The 13,572-nt window shown below is 41.9% G+C and overlaps 1 protein-coding gene across 1 annotated transcript in view; it reads right to left on the reverse strand.

Moving 5' to 3' along the window:
• The window catches only part of RASAL2 (RAS protein activator like 2), a 101,291-nt gene extending 89,266 nt beyond the window's left edge, over nucleotides 1-12,025 (reverse strand). Inside the window, exons 1-2 of the mRNA XM_009892939.1 lie at nucleotides 11,906-12,025; nucleotides 2,913-3,039 (exon numbers count right to left, since the gene is read on the reverse strand). The gene's annotated coding sequence lies outside the window, so the exon portion shown is untranslated. The remainder of the gene's footprint in view (nucleotides 1-2,912; nucleotides 3,040-11,905) is intronic.
• Nucleotides 12,026-13,572: the final 1,547 nt, after the last annotated feature.

A 13,572-nucleotide genomic window follows, 5' to 3' on the forward strand; every position in this document is an offset into this window, starting at 1 on the left:
AGCAGCGGCTTCGTGAACAGCTGAGCCAACCCTGCAGCAAGGGTAAAAATGAAAGAGACAGCAAGAATGACTACAACAGCCCTTGGGTAAGGCACACTTGACTCAATGCTGACCTTTGGCGAGTTACACATCTCTTGCTTCAACTTCTCAGCTGTAACGTGGGTAGTTTCTCTCCCACACACTTCCTAGGAATGGTGCTACAAGGACGTGTGCACAATGCTATAAAGAACGCCACAGAAATTTGCAGAATGGGTACTACTGCTGATTATGCAGAGCCCCTGAAGAACATGCACCGTTCCAGTTGCTTCATTAACAAAAAGATTGACCTCATACGATACTCCTGTTTCATACAAGGTGTAACTGTAGTGCTACAGATGAAAAGGAGTTCCATGACCCGATTTCCCTCCCCCCCATCAATCAAGAGGTATGGCAACCTTACTTAAGGAAAAGAAGCAAATGCCATTGCTGTGTCTTAACTGCACTACACCCAGCCCTAAGGAGCTCATCTACACGTAGTAATTTCAGGTATCATCATAAAATGCAACGCCTGCTTTTGCCATGTTATGCACATGATTGCCTAGGACAAGCTAGATATTCTTATCAGCTCTGCATAGCAATTTCTCTACTAGATATTTCAGCTGCTCTGCTGCACTTTTCAGCTTTTGGTGACCATTCCAAAGCTATTTTAGTCCAGTTGTTATCTGTACTGCTGCTGATACATTCTGGCTGCCACCATCCGTTTCTTTCTCTTTATAAAGATATTCAATGGTTTCCTTCACTGGTTTGTCCTCTGGCTCAACATCTTGACACAAAGCTATTCCCACTGTTGTCTATCAACTGACTTTTTTCTATTAGCAGAAATTCTGTAACCATGATAAGAGATTATTTCTAACCAGGATGTGAAAACAAGGTAACTACCTAGGGTGCTGCAATCAGAGATTATATATAACCCTCCCTCCCACTTAGCCTCATCCTTCCTTACAGTATGGGCACTGCTTAATTTTTCACCAGCTCATGCCTTTCTTCCCCTCCCACTGCATGCCCACTTCCCTTAGCTACACACTTTGTGACGTTTATATTCACTACAGTTGCAGCTCTCATATGGAGAAGACCATGTGGATATGAGTTTCTCTTGTACTTTTAATATATTCTTGTCAGGCGTACATCAAGGAGCACACTATAAGATGCCACACGCATCTAAAATTGTAGAAAAAATACATAGTAAGGCATATACCCAAATAGCACAGTCACCCATTCTATACAGCAATTCAAGAAAAATGAAGAAGGTTATAAGGTTACATGTAAAACCATAACACTGGGATTTCCAGTTATTCAGATGCTCAGTGAAATCTAGAAAATCTTCTACACGTTTTTTTGCACATGGTATAGAAAAAGAAGGCATTTAAATCCTAGCTTTTAAAGGTCTTTCTAGCTTGCAAAGCTGCAAATAACATTCATTGCCTGGTGCAGACTGGCTGCAAAATGATTCTTCATTCATGTCACTTGCCACACACCTGGAATAAGTACTTTGCCTGTAACACTGTGTAAATGTGTTTAATACCGGTTTTAGTCGTGAACAAGAATGAGTATACATGGCAAAACAAGATGATCATTTAGAGCTGCATTTGAAATGCCACAAACAAATCCAGTAGGATTTCTGTTTATACCACTCATCCCCATGTATTTTGCAGTTTTCCCATCTAAATCCCTGCCCTGCCCTGTTTCTTTCCAGGTTTGTAATGCATTAGTCAAACAAAACCAAAAAAAGAACCCTATCTGCCTTCCTCAAATAAGGAAGAGTTAAGTAGTGTTATTGGCAAGTACAAATGAATAAGCACTACAGTTGCAATGTTAATTAACTATCTAGAAGACTGGGATTTTAATGACTTGTGCATAATATACTCACAGAATAAAATTCCTTGGCATAGAAAACAGCTGAGCCTGTGAAATGAAAAATACCTTACCTGCTCTTCATTTTTGATAATGTTATCAAGGCTGCTTTACTGTATAGAGATGCACATTACTTTTTTCCTCATAGCTGACTCTGCCAGGATTGATATTTTTTGGAGCTGAACTAAGGAAGAATTGGTCCTACATCTATCAGCCTATGCCAAGGGAAGTTTCCTGCACAGGTTTGGAACAGGAAGAAGAGTTCACTTGTGTGTGGTTGCTGCCTCCCTTCACTCTTCCTTTCTTCTGGAAAGAATAGGAAAGATGCTCTTTATGCAACCACGGGTGGGATGAAATAGAAGGCGAAATGGGCCAAAACTGGGCTTGGGAAACTACCACAACAGAGCTTTTGTCTCTCATTTTTAATACCTGCCCTTTCTTTTGCTTTCCCTAGATTTCAACATGTATAATTATAGCCAACAGCAGCAAGCAGTTGGTTGGTTCTTTTCGGAACTGCACCCTGAACAGGCATGAAGTAAGTTATGGAAAAACCTGTTATCCAGTACTCGTTATGAAAATATGAAGCAAAGGACATTTCGGAGAGACTCAAAGTGAGGTAAAACCTAACAGTTCTCAAAACCAGTGGGAACCACTTACAGCTATCTGCAAAAGCTGCATTCCTGTTGGCCTGCATTCAGCAGCTCTCAGTTGTAAATCCCAGGGCTGTCTAGTAATCTTACAAACACAGCTACAAACCTTCCGCGTGCAGCAGCAGCAACAGCCCAGCTTCTCTAGTACCCCATAATAACCTCACTGACACTTGGATAAATCCTGGAAGTCATTTTGCTGGAGGCATTTACAAGCAACACCATGGCCACACGACCTCCATCACCACCTAGCTGCGACGCTACCCACCTCAGCAGGCTCCTTTGGCAAGGATGCTGCCCGGGAAGCAGTGCCCGCTGATACAGCTTGCAGCTATAAATTAAAATCAATTTGTTGCTGCCAAGGTTTCAACTTACCTAGTTTGGTGGCCCCCTCTGGCGGGTACTCGGGGAATTGGCCCTCGGAGGGGACACTCACTGTCCGGCGCAGGCAGCGCCCTTTGGTAGCATCCGCCTGCGGCTCTTGGACCCCATCGATAGGCACCTGCATAAAAAGGATGCCGACAGCTGTGAATATGCCACTGGACCACGCTGTTTATATGCCATCTTAATAAGAACTTAATTTGCTACTCATCTGGTAATAACTTTTCAGACGCAGTTAGGCGTGCCCGGCCTTACCACGAAATTCCTGAGGCTCGGGCTCAGGAGGGAAGCACTGCAGCAGTGAGGAGGGTTACTGCACGCAGACGGGTGCGCAGCCCCGAGAGGGCTGCATGCAGGTGTGCAGGAACCTGCGCTCCAGGGGTATCGAGTCACAACACAGATGACCCATCTAACAAGGCAGTCCTGCCTTTCGAAACTGGTTCTCCAATGCTGGATTCATTGCTACCCAGCCTTGCCCACTTCCACGCTGGGCAAGTCAGGCAGCGGCTGCCGGTGCGAAACTTTTGAGATTACAAAAACATTTTTGCAGTCTCAGCACATATTCAGCATGTCAGAGAAAAACAGACATTCTGCTGGTCGTACCAGGCACATGGAGAAAGGGGATACCTTCTATGATTAAGTCAAACTCATCCCAAAAGTGGGACCTCAGAAGGCTCTGAGAAAGGCTTGGCCTCTTCACTATTTCATAGTAATAAAATTCTGTACGCTAACTCTCTTTAAAAGTACTGGATGTATAAAGATCTTGTTTCCCTTCTGAAATTTTGGCAGAACTTGACCCCTCAGGCTTTGCTCCCCTGCTAACCTTGCCTTTAAATACCTGACTGGATGACTACATTCTGCTAGAGAGGTGCTTACGCTGGAAGAAAAGTGATAAATTGCGCTGCCTATAACTACAGCTGCAGGGCATTTAGACAACAGCCAAGACCTCTGGAACAGCCTAAGTGATACAGTCTCTTTGGCCAACAGCCTGTATATCTGGGAACAAGAAATGAGGCTGATGTACTCCTAATTCAACCCCCAAAAACACGTACAAAGGGATTTGGAGGATAAGGAAGAGAACCCTAGTACTTTAGGAATTTATGCCCACTCCTTTGTGCATCCCGCTTTTGTTTACGTGATCAGTATGGGTTAATTCAAGCATCAGTTACTTTGCATATAGAAAGTCTGCAGAGACAGACAAAAACTTCAGACTGCTACCTGCTCACCAGAGGTGCAATTCAGATTACTATCCCACGATAACTACTGTTTCCTTGACTGAGTCACTACCAAGGGGTGGGCACCTGGGGCCAGTACTGCCTTATACAGTATTTCTGGGCCCCAGGCGCCCCAAAGAAGTGGCACAGAGCATGGCCAGAGGTGGGATGTGATGGTTGAATAACAAGTCCAGATAGTGCTTCTGTGTCTCAACAAGAGCATGCCCCAGACAGGGAATCAAGAATTCCCTGAGCCCACTGGCCGGTCCAAGTCACTTGTTCGAGGAAGCCATGCCCTGCATCCTGCTGGCCTGCCTGATCATCATGGTTATAACCATGGTTTTGTAGGTCTTTGCATGCTCAGATATTAATGCATGCTCAGTACTGGTGAATTACTGGATTTGCTGTCGTTTCAACCTGGATAATTGTGCTACTGAGTTACTGCATTTCTTGTAACAACCCGGATAATCGTACTCCTGATCTGTATTTGTTACTGCAACGTTATTTAGAGATAATTTTTATCACTAAAGCTGTTGGTCTGGTGTCTGTTACTCTATCTGGAACCCGTACTTGGTAGGGACGCCTTAAACCCTTATATTCAACAGCTGGAAGAAACCCCAGGGATGAGGGAGAGATGCGGCATACAGGGGCTGGAGGTAGGTACAACCTCTCAGTGCCCAAAACATCTCAGCACACTTCGGCTTCAACAGTACAACTGCGATACGTGCAGTATGGCGATTTATTTTCATATAGCTATGTAAAAGACAGCTTGCAGCTGAAGGAATAGAAGCCCCTGTCACACTTCCTGTACTGCTTATCCTTTCATATCTTCAATCATCTCTGAAAACCAAGTATTAATAGCAAACAAAAAGATATTATTCATTTGTACTGAAGGTTGTGAAATATGTACAAGATAGCATACTATTTTAGAAACAGGCTGCACTACAATGGCTCTCACAAACTACTTCTGGCATTTCCTGACTTTTAAGCACTTAGCATTCTCTTAAGGTTATTTTTTAATGCTATTTATTCCTACGCCAGTCTATTTGTCTCCTTCATACAGTGCTCATTTTTCAAAACAAGTTTCCCAAATCCCTAGAGGTTATTCTGCTAAGGCTACTTTCTTTGCTGGTAGGCTTTTACAACAGCTCCTTTAACGAATGTGCGAGAGCATATTAGGAAGGTAAGCAGAGACTAATTTTGCTAGTTTATGCCACATTCATTCAATCAAGATGGCATATTAGATTTTCAGTTTTCATCTGGAGGCTCCATGTAGTCTTATGCCTTTCCAAACGCTCTTCTACTCCACTGCCTCTTCTGCCTCTCCTGATTTCCTTCAGAGCATTTTTGGTGGGATGCTGCAAGCCGGATGTCCAGAGTAGCTGCTACCAGTCATACCACCTTCCTGCTTCTGCACACCTTAAAAGCATCAAGCGACCTTCCTTTCTCAGTGAACTTGTTGCACCTACACCTAACTGCTAGCTCTATACCACTACAGCTCCTGTAGGGTACATTTCCCCACTATTAGACTTTTTTTTTTTTTTTAACTGGGAAATGAATATGATCCCTTTTCTTTTAAGTACACCTCTTCAGTATCTGTGTGTGCTTTTGGACATGGGATGACAGAAGCATTCTTTTAATCCACTGACACAAAAAAAAAGCGCTACTACCACCGTGATAACAGTTTATATGAGAACAGTGACGATAGCCAAGAGGACGCTACGGATGTACTGACTTGCTGCCAAGGGTGAGGAGGAAAATGGTGATTGAGGCCAGGCTGTCGTTTTTGTCCTTGGGAAAAGCAAACAGGCTGCAGCACACCGGAGTCGGTGTCAAAAACAAATCTTCTGCATACCAGAGATAGGATTTATCTTCAAAGAGGAACTAAGCCATTAACAGGAAGACTGCTTGAGAGCTCAGGTCCTAATTCTGGGTCACTTAGCCTTTTGTACTTAACATTTGCCCAGACTAGGAAAACACGGTTAGCCTGTACACTGAAAAAGGTTCATCGGTGGAGCTATGTTCGTCTACTGCAGTACAAGTCCACACCAGCAAAAGACTGGTGTGGTAGCATATTTATAGTGGCTTGGGAAAAACCTGATACTGCTTATTTCACTCAATAATCCTATAAACTGTATAAGGAACAACACTTTAATGCTCCGTAGCTTGATGTACACCAGAGAATATACAAACATCCCATAATTTCACGGACAAGATTAAAGCAGCAAAGTAGCTAAAAAAAGATTCCCCCTAAGTCTGACTTAAAAGTGCTGTGTTATTTTAAGTAACGCTCCTCCAAAACCATAGTCTCCGTCTATATTGACAAAAAAAAAGAACTAATTCCAAGCCTGCAGGACCAGTATTTACTGCTTAGCATAAGATCAGTCTGCTCTTAAAAATACAGCTTCATGAACACATGACAAAATCTTTGTCAGCAGCTCTGCATCACTCTGGGCTGGACACGTTTTCAGACAGGTATATAAACCGCTCTGTGGTAGGTCAAATGGAGTCACAGATTGGGTGGGACCGAAATATAAGCAAGTGCACAACAAAATACCATGTAAACACCACGTCAGACACCATCAATCTTCCCGACCTTCCTCCAGCCCCTGCCATTCCAACAAGAAGTTCAGCAAAAGATCAAAGAGAATGACAAAGTCTTGCAGAGTCAGGACTCTACTGGCAATTTAGGCTTTCGGCTCTTTCCGCCACCCCCACCCCCCCCTCCAGCTTTGTTATCCTCTTCATTGCCCTGTTGAGACTTCACCAACCTGGGAATCGTCTGACCCTGAGCTGATGTGCTGAAGCTGCTGGCTCAGGGCTGGACTCTGAGCAGTGTAACTCTGGGACAAGAAGGTATGTAGGGACAGTCCTGATGCTGGCTATTTTGGCAATCTTGACAGTTTTGGTCACAAGCCACGTTTTTCACTGGCAAATTTCCAGGTTTAACCAGGACAGGTTCAGAGCTTGGACTCTAAACTCTTTAAAAGCGTTGCAGCTCGCCTGCCACTGAACAGGCTTTTTAAGTATAAAAAGGCTATATTTGCAATTTCTAGTAGTTTGATGATGGAAATATTTTGGAAGAAGCAGGAGTAAGAGCTTTACAAGCATTTAATGCCTCTTAAAGGCAAACTGAGCCAGGCTCTTTTAGAAAAAAAAGAAGTAGGAAAAGATGTTTCTTCATCACAGATAGATTTTTGGAGACTGGAAAGACTGATTCATGATAAAAACTTGAGAACTTGCAACCTCTTCTGAACTAATAGTCAGAAAGTTTGGAATCATGTCAACAAAACATGTTAAAAAAAGTTAAATAATTAAAATTAATTTTTACCTTCCTCGAGAAAGTTAGAAGGTGGCTAAGATTTTGACATAAAAATCCCCTTAAAAGTGTTGACAACAAACATTTCTTTGGGCTTTTGGAAATTAAATAATTCAATTCATTTGGGAATTGAAGCAAATCTTTTCTTATGACTGGATTCAGCTTTGACAAACTTCTATTTACAGGTAAAACATATTTGCTGTAAGATGCCAACGTGACAAGTTTTTTGCGAATGGCAGAGAGCGTTTCTGAAGAACCTCCCCCGGGGCCCCATGCATCTGTGTCTGCTCTTGCTGTTTTCTCTTGGGATCACCACTGTCACTCCACTACTGATGTCAGTCACAGGAGATGGAAGAGGAGGAAAATGCATCAGAGACGTCCTGCTACTGGCCTCTATCACCAGCACCAATAAGTAGTAGATCTTGTCACAGTTGATGTAGGTCTTCACTGTCCTTCGCCCTTGATTAAAAACACCTCCAAATCCAAGAAGAAAGATGAGGTTTTGGGTGCAGGGAGGAAAAGGGAAGAGTGTAACACAGTGAAAACTGTTCAGCTTCGTTTCCAACTGAACACAAAATTAAAAGAATCTGCAGGACAGCAGCCAAGTTACAAAGACTAACTAAAAAGCAGCCCAAAAGCAGATGCAGCCATTTGTCACATCCCTCATGAAAGTGCTGTGCAACGGATTATCTATCTGAAACAGCTCTTCATAAATACTAACTCATTCCCTTTCCCTGTTTAAACGGCACTGATTTTGCAGACACTTTTACTGTGCCCTCACAGCTCTCACCCTATGGAACAGGCTTCACAAATGATGAAAATACCTATACCTTCCTACAGTGAGAAACACTTCCTTGCAGAAAAAATACCTGATTTGTAAGTGAATCAATCTAGACCTGTTCTCCTAGTCTTGGAAGATGCTGCTCGATATTACTACACCATGATATGTTGTAGTAATTGCACATCTCCTTTCACTCATGACTACTTATTTGCTAAGTCGTCTCTCATGTCCCTGCAGGGATTCATTTTCTTCCTACTTACTTTTTAGGCGTCAATCTCTTCCCTTCATTAATAATCTTCATTCTTCAATCTCACCTATTTTCATTTTATAAAGTTGACAAGGTATCAAGTAATTAATATTTTTCTGTACTGCACAAGGTGATACCATCAGACTATTTTTGTCGAAGTAATTACAGATATTTTTGGATCAAGTTGTACCTCAAAATTTTTCTGATTTCCTACCTAGTCTTGTGCTTGCACAGTGCAAAAATCTCTCCTGCACATACTCTACTCAAACTGCGTTGACAATAAATCCACAGCAGCAGGATGTTAAAAAAAAAAAAAGAGTTTTCTTACTATCTGTTTATTTCTGTATTGTTCCCGCAGTCTTAAAAATCTGTGCAACTCATAATCCTGCATTTTAAGAGCATTAACTGAAAGAAACCAGAAACAATTAAGACATCTTTCATTTGCCTGTTTGCATTTTGTATGTTTTCCTACTTTTTGGCTTTGACATACATACTTGCATAATGATTTTACAAAGTATTACAAACATCAAACATTTCCATTCCCTTTCAATTTCACACAGGCTAAGCTTCTTGGATTTTTATTTCATGAAGTAACAAAGCAAATGCACAGAGAATAAAATGAGATGCTTCAGACTTACAGTTTTCAAGTTACACCAGCCTTGCGATGATGCAAGTGCTCCCTTTCGGCTGCAAGGGCACTCTGCTGTTAACATCTCTTCCTCCTTCCCTCGCACCCACCCCCTTACTGATGGGTATCATTTTGTCCCTCGTGTTGTTTCTAAGATCCTCTTCAGCAGTCCAAAGAAATTTTGACCTACCCACTCTATCAGCAATTTCCATGTTCAGAGCAGGAACCTCTCCATCTTCAGCTTCCTGTTGCCTATCTCACCTCATTTCAGGTTATCAAAAAACCTCCCTGAGCATCACCTTCCCAATAATTTTACTCTAAACATAATCTTCATTTTTCTTCTTTAAGTAACCTCCCCCTTCCTCATTCACCTGGAATTTTGCTTAGGCTCCCTGTACCTGTGGTCCCACCCATGGGCTTTTTTCAATTCCCCTCCTACATACTTTTCAATCATTATGCTCTTCCCAAGCATCTCTCCCCATTGCTGCCTAAGGCCTTTGTTCACTCTTACTTCTAGATCACATTTCATAGAGCCTCTTTCAACTCTGAATGACTTGCCAAGTAAAACTTAACTGTGTCGCCTCCCCTTCCCTTTCTCATGAAAGCTACAAGGGGTACTTCTACTTCAGAAAAATTAGGAGGTGCAAATCCAGAGCATCAGCTCTGTGTCTCTCTCTTAACTAGCAGTTCTACTCATATATGTTTTGCGTTTCTTTAAGGGCTCATATGCACGCTGCCATGTGTACAGACTCAGAAGCTACATTAAAACAACCTTTTATTTTCCTACAGGGTACTCATGACTCTGCAAGGAGTTCCCTTTTTCCTTTTGCTTAAAGTAGCCCCAAATTACTTTAAAATTAGAATGGCAAATCTGACTCCAGCTACTAGCTTCTGAAACAAATCGCATTATCAGCATGTGGAGTCACACCTGCACCAAAGGCATGTCTGCTTGGCCCATCTGCATGCAGCATTTCCCCAAACAAGTTATTTCTCATTGTGATAGTGCAAGCAGGCTCCTTTGAGAGCACGCTGCAAAGATTTACTCTACTGCTTGATTTTTTGGGGGTAACTGCTATACTTAAAACCCAGGCTCTGTATAGCCCGATATTGAATTTCTCCAGCTTTTGACATAAAACAGAGCATATTTAAACATAGTACATAATTACTTAATACACCAGTGATACATAAGACTTCCCATACTTAATCCTCAGGATCTAAGCAAAAGACTCATCTTACTCCCAAGCAAAATGCTTTTAACTGCATGTGATACAAGAAATTAAGAACCCATAAGTGCATGATTACCACTTTCAGATAATTATTTGTGATAAGAGCCAGTGTTGTTTTCAATTACATTTCTTTAATGAGATGCATCCTTTTAGCCCCACTGTGCTGGTACAGTACAGTTTTAGGAATAATTCTCATATGTCTTTAAGTTTCTTCAGTATATACTTTAATTCCTTAGGTGACAGTCCTGTCAGACTAGAAAAAGAATTACATAGTAAACAAACATCATGATATGGGCCTTCCATTTTCCATGCGTTTGATCACCTCTCCTACGCATTTGCATTGATGTTTTTCCCTTCTAATAACTCAAGTCCTTCTCTAAACCATTTCCTCCTACTCTCCCTATGCAAGGAAGTATTTCAGCCCTTGTAAATAAACTGCATCATAGCTGAAGATGATATTTAGTGCAAATCAGAAACGGGTCTTATACTCTCAGCCTGTACACAGCCATACACAGAAGCTTCAAAAGAAAAAAAAAAAACAACAAAAATTCAGGTCATCTCCAAATGCAGTAAACCACGGTATTAGATGCAAATTCATGGACATTTATATGTAATAAAATCTATTTCAGTAATCTGAAAACATTCCCATTGTAGAGCTGCTCCCAAAACATTTATTTTTAAACAGGGTAAATCTACAGAAGAATAATTAAACAAACAAACCTGGGAGCATTTACAAACCCAGAAGCGTTATCAAACGCTTCTAAAGCTCATGTGTTCACGACAGTCTCTAGACATCAAATATCACAAGAAAAAACATATCATGGTGTAGTCTAGGAGAAAGGACTTATCAGCATTTGTTTGTTCAGCATTTCAATCAACTAAAACATGCCTATTCTTTAACCTTATTGACATTACCTTCACGGCAAGGCACAATGCCAAGTACTACACGACACACACACACCCCCAACACAAACATGGTAATTTTATAATTAAAGCAAAGATGGTTGCCATAGTTTTGAGTATCCATGCCAAGGGGCACCCAATCTTTCTTGCTGCATTTAGCAAGAGAGAGGGCAAACCTTTGTCTCAATCAATTTACCTTGTGACTACAGCAAGGATGACTGTATGGTGTCAAGGTTGCACGCACCTTCACTGCCCAGCACTCCAATACAAATACAAACCAACCCCTTTTCCCCCCTACCTTTAGCGCACTTTTTTCCACCTTTATATCTGCACTGATGTGAGGAGGTAGGTTTACATAGCTGCGGTGGCATTAACTACCATTAAAAGCAGCAATAACATAGGAAGAGGTAGTGGCAGACCTAAGCACAGGCTGTAAAACTCCAGGAGGGAGTTCTGGATGCACACAGTTTGCTGTCACCTCTTCCATGCAACCAGCATCTGGGCCTGCTGGATTGTAACTGTGCTTATAGAATAGGTTAGCGCCCCTTTCCGCCCCCTTTCACTAAAATCGTGAACAAAATAAAGGGGAGATGAATAAAAGCTGCCTTCTTGTTTTACCAGTAAAGGCCAAAAGGTAAATCCCGAGTGGCTGACGTGAGTTTCTCTCACCTCTTTCTCCCTGTTGAGCAGCACCAACTGACTGTCTGTCAGGATGCAGTATTTCCTCTCCCATGTTGTCGTTTCAGTGTAGGGGGACTGGCCACAGGACAGTCTGTGTGTAGGTGGTCCTTTCACATCTGCGAAAAGAAAACCGCGATGCCGGAATCATTAGCATGTGTCATTAACCACCTTCTTTACTTCTGTGGTTCTGCAGCGAGATGTGAACCAAAACTGCAATCTGTAGCAGTGCCTGTTTCAGCATACGAAAAGACAAAATGCTAATCCTGGGAGGCACCCATGTGGAACGCTACGTAAGGTACACTACGAATACTTATTTATCTATAGCATGACTTACAAAAATGGCAATACTGAGATGAATATAAATGTCTTTGTCAAAGACTGAAATATAATCAAAAGAAAAGACCAAGAGCTCTCATGCAAACTTCACCTTCCCTCCACTCCCTTCTCAAAAATGTGGTTAAGTGGGTAGCAGCCTGAATGTACCCTAAATCTTAATAAACTAGATTATTTGAGACTAAGGATAGACAGACGTAGGAATGAAAATGGGGAAGGCAGGCTTGAAGAGGAAAGGAAAAATTCAAAGGAACGGGCATTTAATCGAGAAGCGCTTACAAGCATCTTTTGGTAGGGAAGCTGCTTGATTAAACTGTGGCAAATAGTCACATTTTCATTGAGTCACAGCCACTATAGTGACAAAAACTCAAACGAAAAAAAAAAAAAAATCCCAAACCCAAACCCAAATCCAACCTGTTTGGCCCCCAGTGCTGATCCTTTAAAATTTCTTTTAAAATCAATTTCCCTTAAGTCTCTGATGCTTGAGCTACATATCACATTGAGCCTCTCACTACTAAGAAGTTTTCTGCAAGACTGGGAAAGGAAAGCACATGAACAAGCATAGCAGACAGAGACTTCACTGCCAAGCAGTGAAACTCAAAAGCAGAAGCAGCCGTGGAGCAGCAAGGTACGCTGTCAGTGTTACGAGATGACCAGCTGCAAAGACCACCCTAAGAATTCAAGTGTGCAGTCCACTTATAAAAAAAATCTCTTTACAGGAGATTCTATATGAATAGTAGAAGAAGGGACGTATGCAACAGACCCATAGGTAGCACCATTTATACAAATTTAGCAAACAGTTTCAAGTCATCTCTTCCTAAAGTTTTAAGATTAAGTTCTGGTTGCTTTGTAACATTAAGTTTTGGGTTTATCTTGCACTCTAATTTTATACAATTTTACTTGCACTCATCTAAAAATCAGTCATTCTCAATCCGTGCACTGTAGATTCCCGAAATCCCTGAACTACCTCTATGTGGTTTAAAACGGACACTGCAAAAAAATACAATATTGTCAGGGGCTTGCTGCATAATAGTCCAGGACCTCCTTCAACTATTTCAGGAGCCCATTAGGCAAAATGAGTGTTCAAAACCAAAGTGCTTTGTAATATTAGCTTCATTTTAGCACACATACCCCCCCCCAAGTGCTTGCACAGAACGAAGTACAGGTGCTTCTTGTCGCTACTACCCAGCTTCACCACTAGAGGCCAGTGAATCCTCAAACACCCAGCATCTTCTCGGCTGCAAGGAAGAGCGCAAGTCCAAATGCAAGCATTAAAAGTTGAGCGATGAACCCCTCCAACTGACTTCACTCCTTGCAGACCC

Source organism: Charadrius vociferus, unplaced genomic scaffold (genome assembly GCF_000708025.1).
Source record: "Charadrius vociferus isolate BGI_N301 unplaced genomic scaffold, ASM70802v2 scaffold39, whole genome shotgun sequence".
NCBI classification, from domain to species: Eukaryota; Metazoa; Chordata; class Aves; order Charadriiformes; family Charadriidae; genus Charadrius; species Charadrius vociferus.